The 15,000-nt window shown below is 40.1% G+C and overlaps 1 long non-coding RNA gene across 1 annotated transcript; it reads left to right on the forward strand.

Moving 5' to 3' along the window:
- The first annotated feature begins 3,636 nt into the window (after window positions 1–3,636).
- On the forward strand, window positions 3,637–6,045 carry LOC138053092 (uncharacterized). The gene is made up of 2 exons (XR_011133210.1): window positions 3,637–3,827; window positions 5,499–6,045. It is a non-coding gene; the product is annotated as an uncharacterized lncRNA (long non-coding RNA).
- The last annotated feature ends 8,955 nt before the right edge of the window (window positions 6,046–15,000 follow it).

Below are 15,000 nucleotides of genomic sequence, written 5' to 3' on the forward strand. Positions count from 1 at the left end.
CGTTCCCTTTGTCCGGTTTCAAAATGACTATGTCCCTGTTCTTTCTGAGACTCCTCAAGATGCTGTGTTTTTTGAGATCTGCAGTGGTAGGTCTATACGAGGATATGTAGCAGTGAGCAAGGTGAGAAAGATCTGCAACTATTTTGCTGGTGTTGGAGGTGTCAATAAGATGTCTTTTCATCGTGTCGCTAATCAGTTCGAAGCAAGCAAACATATCAGTCTTGCTAATGGTCGGAGGATAAATCAAGTGCATTAGACCAAACTTAAGTGCTTCCAACTGATCTGGGGTGAGGTTGTAACCAGAGAGCTTCGTGATGGGTTTCTTTGGAGGTGAAAGGAAGAACTAAATTCTTTGTCAGCTTTTTCAGTTTCTTGTAATGAGCCTTGATAAACTGAGCGGAGGTTTTAGAGACGTTGTGGGCAATGGATTTCTGGATTCCATGCGTAGAGTGGAACTGATATAACAGGAAGCTTTGCGGGTGTGATAAATAAATTTTCTTACTTGATCACTTCTCTCTTTCGTCTATGACCCACACTTCAAATATACATTCATTTCATTCATCGAGTCCTTCACTGGAACGAATGAGACCAACAAATTGACCCGCTAAGAACAATGAAAGACAACTGGTGGAATAAGAAAGCGGAAGAAATTGAAAAGTTTGGAGAGTGTAACAACTTACAGGGATTGTACTCCGCACTTAAAACTGTGTACGGCCCCAAGGCGAACACTGTTGCCCCAGCTAAGAATGCAGATGGAACTCAACTATTTACAGACAAGAGAGAAATGTCAGACAGATGGAAAGAGCATTTTTACCAGCTGCTGAATCAAGAAGGCAACGTAGACAATGATGCAACTGACCACCTAACTGCTCGAGAGACAAAGATGCATGTGAATGATCCAATCACCATGGAAAAACTAAGGAAAGCAGTAAAAGCTGCTGACATTGGTAAAGCGCCTGAAGTCATTAAACGTGGCGATGATGGTCTACTACAACAACTGCTTTCCGTAAAGTGCACTAGGTGAAACCGCTTGCGGAGATTCAAAGCTGGACTAACTGCACGACTACGAACTTGCAATGCGCAACACCGGCGCTGATTAGTCTCGGCTCAGTTAACATCGAACTCGATTAACTGCCGGAGAGGTAGAGCATTGCTTCAGCATCGCCTGAAATTTTCAGGTGTCAATAAGAGACAATAGCTTCAGTTGTCCTCATAACCGCGAGCATCATTTCTCTTTGTCAGAAGTATTATGTTGGAAAGCATTGCCAGAAGCTGATGAGGATAGTGTAACCACACTTGCAGATTTGGGTAAAATCGCGTAATCCTCAGCAATGACCGTTGCCGGATTTCAGAAATTAGTCTGCTTGTTGTACCAGCCTAAGACACATTTCCAACGTTAAAGACCAATGCAATCCTCCATCTAATTAAGGAGTAATGTTCCACTAATAGACGTCAATGTCGCGAAACGGGACTTAAATGTAACGATCTCCTGAGCTGCAATGGATGCTGAAGATGATGGAAGCTGTGATAATGATGCTGAAGACGATGACCATGAGTCATCTTATGTTGGCTATGTTGATGATGATCTTATCGACGATGATGATGAAGAGGAGGAGGACGAAGAAGCGGGAGATAAATAGGATACCTTTTATCCTTGTCAGGGAGTTGTAAAAAAGTTGCATTTGGCTGTATTGACCTAGCTGTAAAAAGTAAGCGGTGCAAAATATGCCACAAGGCATTTCACGAAAAAAAGGCTCCTTTGCATGTAACAATGAACACGAGATTAGATTTATTACTGTTATGTTACAGGGTTGTCTACGGGCGCGTTCGATTGACCCTATTCCGGAATAAGAATATGCGGAGTGATGGTTAAAACGGTATGTTTGGCGCGTTTCGAAGCAGCAAGGATAATAAAAAAACGTTTAAAATAGCATTTTAGAAGACGTTTGACAATTTTAATGTGAATCTCCGTAAAAAGGAAGGATTTCTAACTTATATTCCATTTATTCCTATTCCGGAATACGGTTAATCGAACGCACCCTAATATAATAGATGGTATAAGTAATATTGGGACAATCTGTCGCCCCAAACAATAGCCACAAGGCATTATGTGATCCAGCCTCGTTTTCACGTTATCGTGGTGACGTGATCCGTTCTATTAGTAATTACTGTTACATATAAGATAGACTGCAATTAAAAGTATGAGAATTTATGGCGAAGATTCGCCACCATTGACGATGGTTACAAAGCAAATGAAGTCAAGCCTCGTTTTCATGTTGGACTCTGAGGGTCACACTTTTTTTTAACTCACCATAAAAGCTGTCGGTACGAGCTACAAAATTGCCGAGAACATTTGGCATGTTCCTTAGGATCCCCTTAACACATGTAGATAGGCGGCTTGCTTTCGTCACGAAATTCCCACAGGACTTTATTTCGTGGCGACATATGCTCCCTGACTAACGTAATTCTGTTTTCACGTTACGATAATTACTTGAGGATCCTCTACGCCACACTCTTTTTTCAGTTTTCTTTGTGCAATTTTGCCTCTGACGATACTATGCCGTTCATCGTCATTTCCTCTGCCTCGAAGAAAGGCTGTGTCTTACTAGCACCTTCAGGTTCTGTACTGTCTATCAGACATTTCTACTGCCGTCGAAGCTAGACCGTGCCTTGCTGACAGCTGGGGTGTACCGTTAAGCAGTCATTTTCTATGCCGTCAAGGCTGTGCCCTGCTATCTCCCTTTAAGATATCAAAACCACTCGCAAACAACAAATTCTGTTGAAATCGCAACTATTAAACAATCATTGGATGAGGTTGAGTAGGATATCGTGAATTATCGGGACCGAAGACTGTCAGTGTTATTTCCCGAAAATTTTGTCGTGAACCAGATAACACAGACAGAAATCCTGCGAAAACCAAAATCAATTATTGTGTTTTTAGAGATTTGGAATAAAAGTAATAAAACGTTTAATAAATTGTCACTTATACAACAAGACAAAACGTTCATTCAAAAGTGTTAGCATGCAATGTGCTTGAATAAACCCAATATCCGCTGCGGGTAACGTCGTTTCCAAGACCATCCCTTGATTCTCTTTGGAATAGAAGAAGTCCTGGGGACAAGGTTGATCCTGTCAACTTCATATGTTGTTGTGACTTAGATTTATACTCTCGGCAAATCATATAAGGAAGGTAAAAATGTACAATAAATATAGCTTTAAGTCATTACTCAAGATTAACAGCTGGAAAAAAGGGAGTCATGGTGCCTAAATACCAAAAACTCAAATTTTACACCATCCAGCAACATCATGTTATAAGAGACAACTATTTAAATTCCATCCAAAAACACGCCTGCCGTTCTCAAAGAAAAATCATCTGTGCGCTTTATCAAATACTTTCAGATGTGAGGGTTAATATTGTGTCAATCATCGCTGGCGGAAAGGATTCCAAACCAAATGTTTGCTCTCATTGCCGTTTCAGAACTTCGTCACCGTGGCCGAGTGAGCAAATGGGCATTTTGTCTGAGCATGCGCCAAGGGAATCGAATTATTCGAGTTCGGCGCCATTGTTATTTTGAACGCGCTGCCGGCGGGTTTTTAAACAGGCGATCTACACTTTGAGAAATATTTCGTCAAGAGAGATGAAAGATTGTAACAAAATTACACACTTTTCTATCACTATGGATATTCTTCGAGTTTGTTGGGCGTTCGGATGAGAATATTTTAATGATCAAATTGCGAACAAAACGAGATAAAGGCCCAAAGAAGGGGAGTTTGGCATTTGATTTACCGAAGTTCAAGATGTTCACACGAGAAGGCAAATGATGCAGGTTAGTTTGAAGATGTTGAAGCTTTATTGTAATGAATCATAGGGCTGCATATTGACACGATCCTCAGATACACCATTCTTTATGAGATGGAAATTTTAAATTTGAGCTGATTTTGCTTCAACTTTGAAGTAAGTTTTCATCATAATTCCGCCGGCCCCCAAGCTTTAAATTACTTCAAATAACATTGTGTCTCCTTCCTCTTTGCAGCCGCTTGGGACTCCAGGCTTTAAAAAATGCGCTGTTTGTAGGATTACAATGTTATTACAACAGCTTTTGGGAAATTTTTATTTGGGAAGTTTTGATAGATTTTCCAAGTCGTGGATCACAAAAGTCTTCTGTCTTGCTGCTCTCCAAGTCTGTTGTGCAGAGCATATAGTTGTCCATTTTTAACAAGGTTGTAGTGTCATTTCAATACACGATGACTTTTGCAATTTTTTTTCCTGTTCTTCAGTAGGTATTTTTGTAATTGCTTTTTTCGTCTCCTAGAGCTAACTTAAGTCAAAAGTTCGGTTAAACTACCCTTTTTCGCCGGCCCCCAAGTCCGAGAACACTTTTAGTGCATTGTTTGTTTATTTGTCCTCCGCTTCATCTGGTTTATTTATTCCGAAAAAATGCGTGCTCTTTTTTGTAGCAAGGCAAACTACTACCGTTTACTGTCGAAGATTGCACATTTGGAGCTTGTCCATGTAGTTTTCGAACCGGATGGCGTAAGCTCTGTTATCGTGTTTATTTCATTAGCATGCTGCTAGCATTAAAAGCTGCTAGCATTAAAAGCTCGTCGGTTTTTTTTTTCTCCGTGCAGCAATTGAATTTACCTCAGCAAGTGTTCTTAGACGAGCGATTTAAGAAATAAGTGAGAATGCTCATTCAAAAAGATTTGGTTGTAATTCTGGAGACGAGCTCTGTAGGGCAGAACAGACATTTCGCTTTTAGTGTGTATTCCTTAGCCTGTAGAGGAATGCCAATCACGATTTCTTTAGATGTATGTGTTAGTTATACATTTGTACAAAAAAAATGTTAGGAAACACTTTTTACTTGCCAAAATCCCCTAGTACCGTCTAGAATAAGTGAAACATGCACTTGATTATCTTCAAGACCTGTCACTATATTTTGATCATCTTCTCAACAATCATTATTCACAAATATGTTACACATCAGATTTGTCATGTACTGGCTCTTCCAACAATCCATATACTGTAGTATAAAAATCAATAAATGTTCACCACAATTCACGGGTAAAGGAAGATACAAAATTATGTTGAAAACTAGATGAACAGTAATACTTTCAAATTTGCAATGAGAGTAAGCAAGGGAGTTCATCTACATATTACCTTGAATGTTATTTGTACCCAAAAAATGTGGAATTAATTCTGGGTGCAGTGTAACAAATCTTTATGAGCATTTACAATGTATGTAAAAACCAAGATAGTGTGAGGAAGAGGGAGAGAATGGTTTACTTAAGTTGAAAGAAATGAAACCCTATATTATTGATGTTTACTTCAGACCTAAAATGGCCATGTTTGAAGAGTTTACTCTTCACAGTTTCTCGAAAAGTGTCCATAATTCTCCATGTCTTAGGTTTATCAGTAAGCTTGCTTTGGAAAAAGTGTTTCATGTACAGAATTAAAAGTTAGGATCAAAAGAACTGACAGCGTATTCTCTGCTGTTTAGATAGATGAGCAGTGGCTCAACAATTGGAGCAATGGACAGAAGTGATGGCTGAGAGGTCAAGTTTTGTGGAAAGGTGTTACCTTGAGAACCAGTTGTGAATGAAGATGAATGGGCAAATTGGTTATGTGAAACAGCCGTATTTAAAGCTCTTGAAGTTCTGGATTATGATTGGAATCTTAAACACTCATAGATAATTAATTTGTTTGCAGTAAATTTAACAGATGTGCTGAATTCATGAGGCTCATACAAATGGGATTCTTTGTTGCTTATAAATTCAATGTACAGTTAAGATTTCACTAGTTGGAGTTACATCCATCCTACATAATAAAATGTTACATGTCATAGTCTCAGTAAGGTGACCAGCAAGTTGATATGAAGAAAAAAAATCGTGATCATTACGTTTTGGATATCCATTTATTGTAAATGCAGTTGTTGACCATTTCCTCATATCTTATACTTCCGAAGGACTAACAAACTAAATTATATTTTAGTTCTATACTTGTAAAAGTTTAAAAAGCTTGGGGCTTGATATTAAAAAGTGAATACTCTTTGGTGTGTCACTCTTAACATCACTTTGTTCCCTAGGCCTGGTCTAGTCAGAACTTACTAATTTCCTGTTGTCATTTTGTAATCAATTTTCAACTTGAATAGTCTGATTCTTTGGAAATGAACACAGAGAAGGATCATTCCTACAGATTGAGACAGTTGTACAAGGTTCAAGAGGGCAGCTTGTTCAATTACAACATGGGAATCATAGACCTTGCTATGCCCTTAGACAGTGGTTATTTATTTCAGGTCCTCAGATTTAGTTCCCTAGGGATTTGGGATGTGCTTAAACTCAAAATCTTAACCAGCTATCTTGCTCTAGTTCCCTGAAGCTAACACCATGTAAGCTAAGTAATTTTCAAATGGGAGGTGCTCCATGCAATACACGAAACCAAGACTTAACATGACTTACTCTCTGTCAGAAGCTTCAAACGTTCCACAATTCCTAAACATTTTTCCCGTGGTAACATTACCAACTCTCTTTTTTCTGGCTGTTTACTCAGACCATAATTTGGTCAAAGCTGCTGTTTTTGGCCCGTCGTTCACGCTTGTTCGCGTTCATGCCAACAAACTTGAAACCAAAAAAGGCAAGCTACCGTAAACTTTGGGTGTGAACATTTATTTTCATAATGTAGCTGAAATTCTTGTTATTTTAACACATTTCAAACAAGAATGCCCAACAGAGCAAAAGAGAGAACAGTGAGAGATAAACACGTAGGTTGGAATCAAAACTAACGCGGTAAAATGTCTGTCTAGTCTGCTTATGTGTGTTTGAAGAGCCCTTCGAATTATCCAACTTCCGCAAGATTACTAACTACGTGAGTTTTCCACACCAAAAAAAACATGTTTTCCCCTTATTATTCGAACTTTGCTGTGACTTTTTGCCATAAACAGCCCAACCGTTTCTTGATCTTTTGACACCGTCTACACGTAAGGCAAGGAAGAGAAACTACACAGATAACGACACGAACTCGAAACTTTTCGCCACGTAGACCGCCATATTTTGGTTTCTGCTTATGGCGGGCCAGCGGATACGCTCATAAGAGATCTCAAAATCGCGCACGCGCAGACAGAATGCCCCTGTGCTGGCCGAGTGGTCTAACGCGCTCTCAAAATGCCGCGACGACATGGGATGCACGCGTTGTTACACGTGTTAGGGTTGGGGTTTCGCTGCTTTGCGTCATGACCAACTTGCCCTTAATTTATGCACTAATGAAAATGTACGTACGTGACTTGCATCTCATTAACCTAACCCTAATTTATGCGAAATGGGATGCACGTGTTGTTTCACTTTGAGCTTACGTGTTGAAACTTGCCCTAATTTAGGCACGCCCCTTCTTTGTCTCCTGATTGATGACGTCATTTGATTACTACCTGTCAAAATGGGTCTGGAGGGGCCGATACTGCTACTGGCTGTGCACAAGAAAGAGGAAGTACTGGTCTAGCAGTGTTTTCAACTTTACCGAGGTCAGTCCGTTTTCTTTTCCTTGCGTTGTGCTAAAGCAAAGTTTGGCCATAGGTACCTTTCAAGGGAGGCTTAATTACTACGGATTACGATTAGCTTTTAAGTCCTTGACAATTGTCGATGTTTGCTACCATGATGAGGCTGTAAACGAGACTTTAAGAAACGACGACGGCGATATCGAAAGTAACTCGTGATTACTCACCCTCGTTCAGTTTGTACAATATGTATGAAGTATCCATCCACGGATGCAAGCCGGATGGATTTGAAATATGCTGTATGCTTACGCTGTCGTCAAAACCCTTATTTTTAGTTGCAGTTTCAGTTCACGGCAAAGACATGCTATACCCAAAATTCGTGACGCACAACCCATTTTCGCTCATCGTTTCTTAAACTCCCCATTGTCAATTGTCACGAGAGTTGTTTCTCTGCGAGGATTGGTTGTTTTAAACTGGCTGACAGACACAGGTGTTTCGTAACACCAACATGGAATCTTTAATCTTGATAAATGTATTCTTCGCAGAGCTGGCAGAGCTGGCAGAGCTGTAAAACTCTAACTGGAAGTAGTAAATCGGTGCTCACCAAATTCAATATCACCAAACACGACCTCTGACACACTTGAATGTCAACGTTGAGCAAACAAACATGCACAAATGATCTCCCCTTCAGACTTGCAGGCCTTGCGGAAACAAAAGTGAATTCTTCGCTTAGCTCTGCTACTAACATACTTCTTGAGTTCTAGAACCTCCCGAATAGCCAATTTTGGCAGTAAACAAAAATGAAACTATTTACAGCAGATATAGCGAAGTTTTAAAAATAAGCGGCGAGTACATCACTTTGAGACGTTAAGGATTGTTAAAGCACAAAGTCACGCAAGTCACGCAAACATTTAATCATATAGTGTAGGGCTGATACGTAATATTTATTGATACCAATATCGATTATTAGCCTTTACGTAATATGAACATTCAGATGGATTTAGCTGTAAAATGGATATCCTCACTTTTTCACGGTATGTCGTTATCATATGTGGTGCTTCATCGAACACGCCAAAAAATCATAACCTTGTTATATATACATACATACATATCCTTTATTAAAACACGATAAGGTTAAAGCTCTAAGCTTGTGGGGTCATGTAAATGTGCTTGCATCTAGTCAACCCACTTAGGTTCAATTGCTTTTGGGAAATATTTATCTTTTCTGCCCCTTTTTATCCTCAACCCTTGATTTTGTTTTGTTCCTCTCCACACCACCTCCAGAGGCTCTATTTTGCAAAACGTTTCTTGAGCCCTAGGTTTTTCATGTATCCCTTATTATAATGCGTCCAGAATTATGAAGGAATACACTGGACTATCACTTTTTATTAAATTTTCGACCTCGCGTTTCTAGCTATCTGATTGGTTCAGGCAATCTCGGTTATCAGCTCGTTTATCGTATGCTAGTCGTGTCAAGTGTTGCCAGGCTGAAGAACATAGGAAGGCTACAAATCTCGACGGCCATCTATCATCTCACATCCAACGTGCGCCTAATCGTGGAATAATTGTTAAATAATAGTTACTATTAAGACATTGGACAATGCAAATCTAGAGTTTTGATTGGCTTAGCCATCATGGTCGTGAACTCTTATACCATGCTCTACAAATATCAGTAAGTGTACTCATCAGTTTGTTTGTTTTTACAAAGTAAATAGGGAAGGTTCTAATAGACAAAATCGGCTAACTCAATGCGGTACCCAGTTCAAATCTTTTGGGGTTAAGATTCTATTTGTACTTGTATTTGCATTGTAATTTATAGAATTCACATTTGAATGATGTGGAAGTACCTGGAACAGCAAGTTTATTCTCAAAGGGTTTGAATTGGGTACAACATTGAGTTAGATATTTTGACTTGGTCTTGACTTTCGTCTTGGCCTGGTCAGACGACTTGATCTATTTGTGGGTTTTTAATAACACAAGACAACAATTAGGCATTCACGAGGGTTGCCTTGATTAAAGCAAGCAACAGGCAGCGGCTGTAAATAAAAGCGCTAGAATCTCTGGCAAAATTCCTTGGAACAGTACACGAATATACAGATCTAAAACTGTCGCAGCTCAATGTTGTTTGCTGGCGGGTTTCTGAGCGCTAGCCCATTTGGCAAAACAACGTTGTGGGTAGGCAAGGTATTGCAAAGAGTTTCAACAATTTGTCCGAGGCTGTAGTTGTTATTGATATTACGGTTGTTGTATCAGCTCAGACCTTTTTTTTTTCATCTTTACAGTTCAGACCATTTGTAAGTCAGCGTACAGTATGATCTGTCCTACAGTCAAATGAGTTGGAGAGCGTGTTATTAAATGTATTACTGTTGTGGGAAAACGGAAAACGGTAAAAGCACAATAAGAAGAATGACTGCAAATGTCGTGATATTGGGGTACGAGACTCTAGGTTGTTTAAATTACAGCCAAAATATGGAATAATTTGATTTGACTACAGCTGACATTTGCATTTGTTAAGGGAAAGATAAATAGGGTAATATAAAAAGGCACTTAAATTCAAGGGAGAAATTTTTCGGCTTTGTTTTATCTAAGTAAAGGGTGGGGGGTGAGGAAGCGAAGGCAAAAATGGAAGAAGGAAGGGTTGCGCTATCTTGTTTAATTTTAATTCTACCAAATCGGGGTGACGTACTTCCGGTTAACATGAGATCCATAGCCAATGTGGACACAAAAACATTTTATTGCAACACGTATAATGGTACAGTTTAGTTTTCCGGTGTTCTTCATTAACAGCTTTGGATCTGTGATGCCGTTTGTCACCGTGCACGTCCCCCCCCCTGCTTTGACAACTTTGGGTCCTGCGCGTCGGCTCAATCTTCAGGAGACTAAATCCTCTGTTTACATTGAGTACGAAGGTACCTACCAGGACTTCCTCAGTACACAGCTAGCAACTGTGCTACAAGCACACCCAAAGGGAAGTGCTCCTGTCTTGGGCATGTGCTCGTTCGACGTTTTCCAGCCGCATTTAAGGGTCTTGAACTTCTTAGAGACGCTTGGTTTCAAAGTTGTGTCCACAAACACAGTTGGGGAAAATGCCTGCTTATATATTCTGCACCATGAATGAAAAGCGCTGGAAACGAAAACACAGCCAGCCAGCTTTGAGTAGAATGGAACGTTTGATAATAATATAGATGAAGTTTGTCCATTGCTATAAGAGATATGGTTGTATCCAATCACGCATTTTATAATTGAGTTCAAAACATGTATGACATGGCCACTATTAAAGAAAACAATTGAGGTTATTATATTCGTCGTGATGTTTCCTATCTTCATAGCTGTTAAATCTTTGCCGTTGTGAGAGCTACAGCAGAGTGTGGTGATTGTAACCTACCGACTGCAAAACTAAACTAGTAGCTTTGTTCTGTTTTGGACAGTGCTGTATTAGCTGGTGAAGTTGATTTCACCTTCCATTTTAAGGGGGCTGAAACCAGTACTGAGGCCAAACTGTACTGTTTAGGAGGATTTAATCTACATAACGTTTTCACAAAACTGCAATATTACGGTATCATATGGAAAACCGATGATTGCTTAAGAAGATGAACTCGTTAATATGACGGAATTACCATGACAACGAAAAATCATTTAAAGTGCTACCATTATCAAAAAAAATCCACTTCCCTTTTTCCTTTAGATTTTGAAAGCGAGTTTGCCTGACAACTGACTGGCAAGATTTTGGGCTTCGAATTTTATCCAAAGGCTGTTTTCTTTGAGTGCAAATTTTGGATTTCACAGTCCGCCACTACCCGTGTTCAAGCCTCAGAGGGTTTGATAGAGGATAAGATGACGTCAAACACTCACTAGCTTAAAACTGCAGCGTGTAAACGCAGCTTATTATAAATGCAAAACACGAGTTTAAAAGGCTGCAAGCTCGAATCTCCCGAGCTGCGTATTAATATAGGCGCGTGTACACGCATTGCATTTTTTAAACTAGTGAATCTTTGACGTCATCTTATCCTCGATGCAGCTCTCTTAAGATTTTAAAGTTAGTAATGGCGGACCATTAATAAGGAAAATTTCAATCAAAATAAACAGGTGTCTTTTTTAAATGAAGGCTTAAAACTTCGGTCACTTAGTATTCAGTGAAAAAGTACAATTGATTTTTGGTCGTAGTAGCACTTTAAAAACGCCATATGTTTGGTCTTCAACCGCTCATATCTCATAAACGAACACGGTGACCCCCAATTTTCATTGCTTTATTTACTGGTGGCTCAGTTGGTTGAGCATCAGGCTGTTACGCGGGAGGTTGCGCATTCGAACCCCGGCCGGATCAACACTCAGGATCTCAAAATAACTGAGGAGAAAGTCCTGCCTTTGTAATTTCATCTACAAATGATTAGACTTTCAAATCTTCTTGGATAAAGACTATAAACCGTAGGCCCCGTCTCACAAATATCTTCCATCTTCATAAGTTCCCTGTAGGACGTTAAAGAACCCACACACTATTCAAGAAGAGTAGGGGGGTGGAGTCCCCGGTATTGTGGCTGTCCTGTTTTCTCCAGCAGAAGTGGTCGGCTTGGCAGTAATGTCTCTAAAAAAGGCTGATGGTGTTTGAGGCCACCTAAGCAGAAACAGCCATAAGTCAAAAAGGAATTTGCCGAGTGCTGGAACATGTAGAGGTGGATTTGAGATATACTGGTAATAAAGGTTGTTTTTAGAGGACTTTTATGTTGCTATGGTAGCCTACGTCACAATTTTCTTGTTTCTTAAGGACTTTCACCCGTTGAAGCATAGGCCGATATGTTGGCTCAGGCTGACCATAACAACATCGGCTCTCTTAGCAAGCAGCATGAAAAAACCAAAATGGCGGACTCGACGGTGCATTTCCAGCGATTTCAGAAGTGCAAACTTTTGAAAATTTTTCCGGGGGGAGCATGGCCTCGGACCCACCTACACTTTTTTCGCGCCTCCGGCACAAGAAACAGAGGACACTTGCGCCTTTGGCGCCATCTCCAGCAAGCATCTCACTCTTTGGAAACTCTAGGACTTGAGAGCTCTGCAATACCTTTCCCTGAGGGAACAGAAGTTTGCCACCAGGGCACGGCGCTTTATAAGGTCAGTCGGGGCAACAACCACCTTCGCCCTTTCAAGTGCACAGAGGAGGACTGTCCCTGGATAGTATCTAGCGTCCTCACGAAAGGAACAATGTCCTCTTGCGCTTGTTAGGCACGTGAAGTCCTTATAGCACTCTCATATTAAAGGCTAAATGCAACGAAATTGGACCTACCTTGAGTTTAAATTAAAATTAAAGACAATGATGTGAGTAATCAAAATCCGAAGTCTTACACGATTTAGTCAAAAGGTCGCTGAGATATCTCACTTTAAAAACAGCCTTTTTTTCTTCGTGTCACAAACGGAACGGTTCGGAGAAACTTCGGAAAATTTATCGGAAACAGATTTTGTGACGTCATATTTGGTGAACCTCCCCGACTAGCTAGCCAAATTTGACGTCACAAATACCTAATATTCGTTTCCATTTCGTGAAGTGCTCGGAAATTGTCGGATTTTCATGTCTTGACGTCACAGTCCTCACAAAACCCACTTTTAAGAACTCATTCTTTGTTTAGGACAAAAGAAAAATTGTCCAGATTGCGTTGCATTTGAACTTTAAGCTTTAGTGGCTGCTACCAAGGACGAATTACGCCTGGGAAAACAAAGAAGCATTTGGTTAAGAGTACGTGGCCTATCGTTTGCAATTTGAAACTTTTTGGACACCCTAGCCTTTGTTTCCAGTGTAATTCTTTCCTCGATTCTCTCCTCGACTTGCGACTGCGCATGCCGCCCAGCCGTCGCTGGAGGCTGGGCACGAGTTCCTCCAGGCTCGTGTGTTTCTAGTCAAGAAGAGTGATCTCAAGTACGTTACGAAGGTCAGTACGTTTTCTTTTACTTGTGCTTAAAGCAAAGCTTGGCCATAGGTACCTTTCAAGGCAGGCGTAATCACATGGTGAGGCTATAATCGGTTTGAATCGGCACAGGGTACCCGCACAAACTGTTGGACCGTTTGTATTTTGAATTTATAGAGGAATGTATAGGAATGTCGAAAATCCTCGCACAATCGTACTAGATTGCGATAAATATTCTCATTTAATATCAAAGTAAACGTATTTTTACCATAAATGTTGTGTGTTGTCGTTCTTGAGGTTGAAGACAGCGATTTTAGCGATTTGAAAGGTTCGGCGTTGGACGTTCACTCGAGTGAACGAATGTATTTATCTAGTACGATTATGCGAGGATTTTCGACATTCCCATACATTTTCTCTATAAATTCAAAATGCAAAAGGTCACACAGTTTGTGCGGGTCCCCTGTAGTTCGTCTTAGGAATATATGTCAACTGGCAGGCAACCGTCATGAAAGCAACTCGACTAGACTGACGAAGTGACCCGACAGTGGACACGAACCCACATATGTGGTCCAACCCTAGTTTAAAAGCAACCAGATTTCAAATTATTTCAGTTGTTTATAAGAGATTTAGGCCAAGATACCTCAAGGATGCTTGGAATTTTGGTCGTTTTCCCTGTAAGGGTGGACGCTTGGGGACTAGAGCGTGACCTGGCGTTACTGAGTTACTGACAGGACAACTTCCGGTTTGTTGCAGTTCCGTTTATGTTTACCATGTATCGACTTGTAATGAAGACATTCTGGTCTTTTTTTCTCCTAAAAGTGGGCAATAAATTTTATCTTTCGAAAGATATTTCAAGAAATCCGTCTATCGAAAAAGAGAGGATTGTCATTTAACATAAAAGGGGTTGAATCAATGGTAGATGAAGGAGATCGACACTCTTCGGTCACTATGTACTTTTTAAATCTTAATTTTGTTTTCGTTCGATTGACCCTATTCCGGAAAAAGAGTACGTGGAGTATATAATGCTTTAAAATGGTATGCTTGGCGTTTTGAAGCAACAAGGATGATAAAGATATGTTCAAAGGAGCATTTTAGCGGTTGTTTGACAACTTTAATGTGAATCTCCGTAAAAACGAAGGATTGCTAACTTCCATTCCATTTATTCCTATTCCGGAATACGGTCAATCGAACGCAACCCCGGCCGAAAACAAACAACAAGTTTATTTCTTTCTTAAAAATATTAAATAACAATTTAGACCGACCTGCAGGGTAGAATAGCTAATCGAGGCAGGTTGTTCAGTAGATTCAACTACATTTATGTAATATAAAATAAAAAAGAACAAAAGGGAAGAGGCGTAAACTATATAAGGTTAAACTAGGGGTAATCGAAGCTTAGGCGAGTGCGCTCGATGTTTGCAGGACGGTACAGTTTTGGTACAGGTAGCAACTGAGGGGAGAGGGGGATGGTTCGTGCGATAGGGAAATGTTATTACAGTGGAACCCCGATACAACGATCCTCGATATAACGATATCCCCGGTATAAAGATAAACATGCTATGTCCCAGCAAAAGTTACAGTAAAATGTATGGGACAGAGCCCCGATATAACGATCTTCAATATAA

The sequence above is a fragment of the Montipora capricornis genome, chromosome 1 (genome assembly GCF_036669925.1).
Source record: "Montipora capricornis isolate CH-2021 chromosome 1, ASM3666992v2, whole genome shotgun sequence".
Lineage (NCBI taxonomy): Eukaryota > Metazoa > Cnidaria > Anthozoa > Scleractinia > Acroporidae > Montipora > Montipora capricornis.